Here is a 7,542-nt window from a genome sequence, read left to right as displayed (position 1 = left end):
CAGTGCTAGGATTCAGTGTTTTCCTGTGTGTCTTCAGAGCATCTGTTTCCCTATACCACAGTATCTCCATATGAAGAATGACTGAGTTCATAGAGTGAAACTGCATTTAGTACTATTAGGAAAAAAATAAAACATTGAAATGCTATTTCCACTAAGAATAAAATGATATTTATTTTCTTTATTGAGATATTCATGGGTATATTTTTGAGAGATGAAGTAAACGTGCCAAGATTAATTTTTTTTTTCTCTAACTGAATCAGGAGCAGATACAGTGTTGTAGGACAGCAGATTTAACTATGTTGGAGGCCCTATTTAAGAAAAAATATAATATGAAATTAGTGACGTGAACATTTCTTCAAAAAATTATTAATTTTACAAAGCTGACAAATGCCAGACACAAAAATCCAGAACAGAGGCAGGGTGTGGTGGCTCACGCTTGTAATCCCAGCGCTTTGGGAGGCCAAGGCAGGCAGATCACTTGAGGCCAAGAGTTTGAGACCAGCCTTGCCAACATGGTGAAACTCCGTCTCTACTTAAAATACAAAAAAATTAGCCAGGCATGGTGACGCACGCCTGTAGTCCCAGCTATTCGGGAGGCTGAGGCATGAGAATTGCATCAACCTGGGAGGTGGAGGTTGCAGTGAGCCAAGATGGTGCCACTGACCTCCAGCCTGGGTGACAGAGTGAGACTCTGTTTAAAAAAAAAAAAAGAAAAGAAAATCCAGAACATTAACAAATATTCTCATTCATTGAGTGCCTGCCACACCTCTATGCTACTTTTTCCTTGCCTTTCTTTTTTGTTGGAGTTGGGGTTGTGTATGTTTTATTGGCTTTATATTATGATTTTCAATAGAGAAAATAGAAAGATAATTCAATTTTTGTCTGGCATAGTCAAATGCTCTTTTATTGACAGTCAGGATTCATAAAACATGCAAATTCACACACAAATGGACCATCTGTATGGTTTGTGGCCTATAAACATAGAGATCTGTATAAACTCTATTTCCACAATTCCCACCAAAAGGAAAATAAATGGTGCATTTATATTTGAATATACCGCATTATCAATTATATCTCTGCAAGAGAGAATTCCATATCAAAAGCAAGTTATGGAATGCCTCTATGTGAGCAACCTCCAAATTGTGTGGTATTTCTCTCTTCCTGCTATATCCCACCAAGAAATGGACTTAACCCAGAGTAGGCTGCAAGGCATCCTCTTCCAGTGTCTAACTCTCTTAGTTTTATGCCAACTCTCTTCCCTGCCAGCTTAGAGGCTCTTCTTCTGGTTGTGACAGGGAGCAGTGATAGCCTACTGCATCTTCTCCTAAATCACTCCTGCCTCACATTTGGGCTGAGGACTTTTGACATTCTTGTCCTCAAGTTCTGTGTGCCTCCAACCTTGTTATCTGGGCTGGGACAGAGTCCCAGAGAACAAGGGAAGAAATTCAATAAACAGGAGTGGGAAATATCTGGGTTAAGTCACCCATGAAGTGCCACAACCCAGTGGAACTAAATTCCCAGTCAGGCTTGTTTTTTGGGACAGATCTCTCTTGATAGGGGTCCCTCAAAATTTTAGAGTTATTTAATTTTTGCAAATAATATTCATTAAGTTAAATTCTTGCCACACAATCTAATAAAAAGTTATTTGGGGGGCACAGAGTGCTCTATAACTTTAATATCAATTGAAACTACGACCAGGAGAAAAGACTGTTTCCCCGCTGGAGGGCCTGAGCTTAAAGGACCTTTCCAATTCAGCTATGTAGGAGACAAGGGTGTAAGCCCTGGACACTGGGAAAAGCTATTTGCATCCCCAAAAGCTAAATTTTTTTTACCTGCAATACACCCTTTCAAATAGCAAAGGAGAAAAAATTATCATCCCATACTCCAGGTAAAAATATATCTCCTTTCTTGCATGGTCACCAAAGAGTAGAACCTGTTTTACCTACTATGTGCTTTCTCACACTTTATTTAGGCATAAAATTGTAACAATGTAAAAATTACCATGTGTGTGTGTGTGTGTGTCTATAGCATACTTTATATATATATTCCTTTACATGTATAAAATTCTACATTTTGAAAGATAGTACAAGAAAAATAATTTGAGGATGGCTCTGGAATGGATCCCAAGCTAATGGTGGCTATACACAATTTCCTCTTCTCAGTGGGACCCCTTCTCTTTCTCCTGTCCCCTCCCCTTCTCCTCAGGGACTCTCCTCCTTCTTCTCACAGATTTCTAGCCATTTTCTAGCAAGCTGTTTCTCAACTCATTATTTTTGCCCATTTACTAGGCTTCAGTCCCCTCTCTTTGTTCTTGTCCACAACACTCCCTTCCTCACTACTCACATTCTTTCTCCTTTGAGACTGTGGGTTTCACAGCCTGCACTGGAAGTGTTGGTCATTCCCCACCGCTGAGAGGCTTGACTGCTTTTCTCTGGAGGAATGACAGGCGAGGGGGCCTGAGACAAGGGTGTGGGTGTGGGTTCAGAGTGGACCTGGGATTCTGCCAGCCCCCTGCTAACCTGAACAGTATTCTTTTGTGCTCCCCACCATACGGGATGGCAATGGAAATAATTTGTTCCTGGACATTGGACATTCTACTGTTAAATTGTTTAAGGATTGTTAAGTGATTAGCATATTGATGATTGCCAGAGACCCCAAAACTCTGTCCCCAACATCCTCCAACATTCCCTTATTTCTGTCACTGTCCCAGCCATGGCCCCTTCAGTTAGTGGAAAGGGGCAATCGTAAGAAACAGCAGAGAGACAAGAAAAGGGAGAAATGAACAGAATAACACCGTTCATTGCCTTTTGTGACATATTCCCAAGCTTGCCTTCCTGAAGCTGAAAGAAAACTAATCTTTCTGAAACAAAAGGAAATGAATAGTCAGTTCAAACAGCGTAGTTCTTAGGAACTCCAGCTGTAGATCCAGACAGGTATGGCTTTGATTCCCACTTCTGCCATTCACTGGCTGGGGAACCCTGTTACTAACCTCTATAAACCTCAGTTTTCTCATCCAGAAAGTGGAGATAATAATGTCTCCTTCTTCACAGAGCTATTGTAAACATTCAGTGAGCTGGCTGTGAAGATGGCCTCACTTCTAATAAGAATTCAAGAGATAGAAGCCAGTGCTACTTTTTCAATGCAAAGTGGTTGGAACTAAAGGGCAAATTCAAAGTGTAAGGTAATTTGCTGAACTTCATGAGTTCACAATCCAACTGAAGAAACGGAAAACAAAGGAAAGATAAACAACAATGTAATTCAAGAAAAGATCAGTGTTTTTCCAACATACCACATCTATAAATTACCCCAAAGAGAAATTGTCCACTTGTCTCTAATTAATGAAAAATAAAACCTGAATGTAAATCTTGTTAATTACAACAACAAAAAGAAAACATTACTGTTATAAATGATAGTCATGGTCAGGGTTCTGAGACAAGAGAAATTTGTGAACACTGAGGGAGGAAGTCAAGATGCTATAAAGGGCAAATAATTTTTTAACTTTAAAAAAATAGTAATTTTTAATGTAAACAATTCCTACGCAGTGTTCATCATCCTTAAAGTTTGGAGGTAGTGGAAAATTACATAAGATTTTGAAGGATTAAATCTATGACTACACATATTAAAATTGGCCTGAGTCTTAGTCTTTTGCCCTAATAGCTATAGGAGTCATATCAAAAGAGAAAACTGGAATAAACTGTTAAAAAGATTATTTTGAAGGGGGTTATAAGGTTGCTTGCCCCATCCCATGATCTTAGACAACTTGTAGGGATGGCCAACCACTGATAATACCAGCTCCTATTACCCATCTCTTTTAGGTGTTCTTCAAACTAATCAACCACACGTCAAAGTCACCTTTTGGACATTCCATACTACCATGTCCTCAACTCTTACGTTGCCTGCAAGGACCAATCCAGGTCAGGTGATAAAAAAATATTTTTTCCTCAAATAAATTTATTATTATTAATTATTTCACATATTAATACACATAAAATTTGGTTAATAAACAGTAGTCGTTGTTCCTCTAATCTTTTTAAAATCTCTTTGCCTTTTTGCTCTACTTTCTTGGAAATTTCTTGATTTTATCTTCTAATTCTTCAATTGAGTTCTTCAACTGCTAACAACTTTTTAATTTCCAAAAGCTCTTTTTTGGTTTCCTAGATGTTCCCATCGTATAGCATCCTGTTCTTGCTTTCTGTCTACAATGACTTCTTTTGTTTCTTGAGGATATCAGTAAAGTTTTAAATACATTCTTTCTTTCGGCATAGCTTTTTTTTCTGCAGGTTACTTTTGCTGCTTGTTTCCTTTCTTGTCTCTTTTTCATTTTAGGGATTTTCCTCAGAAGTGAGAGAGTTCTTGGCTGCCTCTTCATATTTAAGAGAAGAACACTAAAAAATCAATATGTAACTCTAAGTAGGTGGGAGGAATTGTCCACTGAACACTTCACATTAAAGGATTTATCTGCACAGTTTGATGCCATCCAGTTTTATTATCTGTATGTCCTTCTTGTTGGGTTTATGAGATGCTCTGAGAAGGCTCTTTCAAACTCCTGCCTGGAGGATTGGATGGTCCGAGGCCCGGTTATCAGTGTTCCATCAGTCAAATAGGGAAGAGACCTCAGAGGAGGCAATGTGTCAGCACAGTGGATTTAGTTTCATGTGTGATGTGTGTATATACTCTGCATAGTCGTAGAGATGACAGAGAGAGAATAAGTCACATAATTACCTAATGCACTTTCTGATTTTCAAACGATGACATGTAAAAGGATGGGTAATAGGAACTGATATGAACAGTGGTTGACCATCCCTACAAGATATCTAAGATCATGAGACAGGGATGAGCAACCTCATAACCCTCTCCACAATTATTATTGCCTAGCCTGAAACCTCAGAGTTTAAAAATGGTGAAGTGTTTGGAGGAGAGTGGAGGGAGACTAAAATTGTATGAAATTATTTGTCTTCAACTAAGATAATTCAAGTACAGTCATGCACTGCATAACGTTTCTGTAAATAATGAATCACATATATGACAGTGGTCTGATAAGATTATACTATATTTTTACTGTACCTTTTCTACATTTAGTATGTTTAGATACACAAATACTTCCCATTATGTTACAATTGCCTAAATTATTCAGTACAATAACATGTTGTAATTTTCTAGCATAGAAGCAATAAGCCATAGCATATAACCTAGGTGTGTAGTAGGCTGTACCATCTATGTTTGTGGAAATGCACTTTATGATGTTCAAACAATGACAAAATCACCTAATGGTACATTTCTCTGAATGTACCCCCATCATTGAGTGGTGCATGAATGTACACAATTTATTATGACCAAGAAAATTAGGCTTAAATCCTTTAAAAAATATTTAAATTACGATTATATGTTTAATAAAAAATATATAATATTCTAGAGTATGTATAAGCATAGAAAATACAGTTCATGTATCAAAATGCCATCCATGGGATGATGTAAAATATACACATCAAACCTCCTGCTCTATAAACAGAAATTGTACCTTCTTTTATAAGTCCACATAGAACACGCATAAAAATAGACATACATTAACCCACAAAGAAAGTCTCAATAGATTCCTAAAATAAATAGACTCATGTGCAGATGTCATGGGGCAAACTTTACCACATAAATGTCTAAAAAGCCAGGCATAGTAGCTTGCACCTGGAACCCCAGCACTTTGGGAGGCCCAGGAGAGAGGATCACTTTTGAGGTCCAGGTTTTGAGACCAACCTGGGCAACTTAGTGAGACCCCATCTCTACAAAATATTTAAAATTTACCAGGTATAGTGGTACACCCATGTATTCCTATCTACACAGGAGGCTTAGGCGGGAGGATCACTTGAGTACAGGAGTTTGAGACTGCAGCAAGCTATGATTGTGCCATTACACTCCAGCCTAGGTGAGTGAGACCCCATCTCTTAAAAAAAAAAAAAATCCAAGGAGAGCTGGAAGACTTCACAGGTAAAATCATTTTCAAAATTTAAAAGTGTAAGCATAAATGCACCCAGTAGAGATGCAAACAGTGAGTTTCCTTGGCAAAGATGAGGAGCAAATTCGCTAATGTTTCTAGAGAACAGAGCCTAAATAAAGAAGTAAAGAGACAGAGCATAAAAGGAGGATGGAAAGGTCCTTCCCTTAGCTTCCAATTGCGAGAGTTTGGATTTCATCTTATGGGGAAATTTGTGGGATTTTGAGCAGTAAGTAACTAGGGCAGATTTGCATTTTAGAAAGATTGCCCCAGTTTCTATGTGGAGGCTAAAAGTGGGAGACCTCAGCTTTGATAAAATCATAAAGTAAAGGCATAGACATGAAAATGAGGGCTGAGTCGGAGAATTATTTACAGCAATGCTGTCCGATAGAACTTCCTGCAATCCTGGGAATGTCCTGTGTCTGCACTGTCTAATAGGATAGCCACTAGCCATATGAAGCTATTGAGCATTTGAGGTGTGTCTAGTACAACGAAGGAACTTAATTTCTAACTTTATTTTATTTTAATTAAGTTAAATAACCATGGGAGTTCAGTGAATAGTGTAGCTTTAGAAGGTGTGTGTGTGCATTTCTAAAATTTAAAAAATATCTTCACTGAGGTAGAGTTGGCATAAATTACCCACACTTAAAACACACATTTTGAAGTTTTGATATAGGTGTATACCATGAAATCATGACCACAGTCGAGATAGTGAGTATATCCATCACTCCCAAAATTAAAATTATAAATTTAATTATAAAATTAATGCACCTGAAAAGCAGATATTGGATAAATATGGAAGGACTCTGAATTTTATCAGCTATTTCTTTGTCTGCTTTAAGGATGAAAATGTAACAATAAAAGTCCACAAAACCTTATGCCATTTTTGTTTATTTTTTGCAATTTCAACATCATATAAAGAACTACACAGCTAAAGCTAAAGTTTTAGAATGGGAATGGAAATTAAGAAATTCAGAAAAGGATTCAGGGCACAGAAAAGAATGAAGCAGTTTCTGTACCATGGTTCTTCTTTTGCCTCAAGGGAAGTGCTGTCAACTCTTCCTGAAGCATTTTTCACATGAAATTTGGTTTACATCCAATAAATTACCATTAAGTTCCATTGTCCTTGAAAATTTCACCGAGATTAAAAATCTTCTATATGTACTGCTTTTTTGTGTTTTGTTTTCAGTTTACACATTTTACCACTTAAAATTGGTGAATCAGTGGATTTCTGTCTGAAACACAGACATGTGCTAACACGGGTAAGTTAACTATTTTCAATATTTCTGAGAAATAGACAACAATTTGGCAGAAATTTAATGGAGAAGAATTTTCTCTCTCACCCCTGCCCCCGCCCACCCCCCCCCCCCCCCCCCCCCGCCCGCAACACACACACAACCTTTTTTTTAAGAAACAGGGTCTCCCTTGTGGCCCAAGCTGGAGTTCAGTGGCACCATCACAACTCACTGCAGCCTTGAAGTCCTAGGACCCAGCGATCCTCCCACCTCAGCCTCTGCAGTAGCTGGGACTACAGGTGCACACCACCACATCTGGCT

Source organism: Trachypithecus francoisi, unplaced genomic scaffold (genome assembly GCF_009764315.1).
Source record: "Trachypithecus francoisi isolate TF-2019V2 unplaced genomic scaffold, Tfra_2.0 Lachesis_group15, whole genome shotgun sequence".
Taxonomy (NCBI): domain Eukaryota; kingdom Metazoa; phylum Chordata; class Mammalia; order Primates; family Cercopithecidae; genus Trachypithecus; species Trachypithecus francoisi.
Note: the sequence above shows the minus strand (reverse complement) of the source record.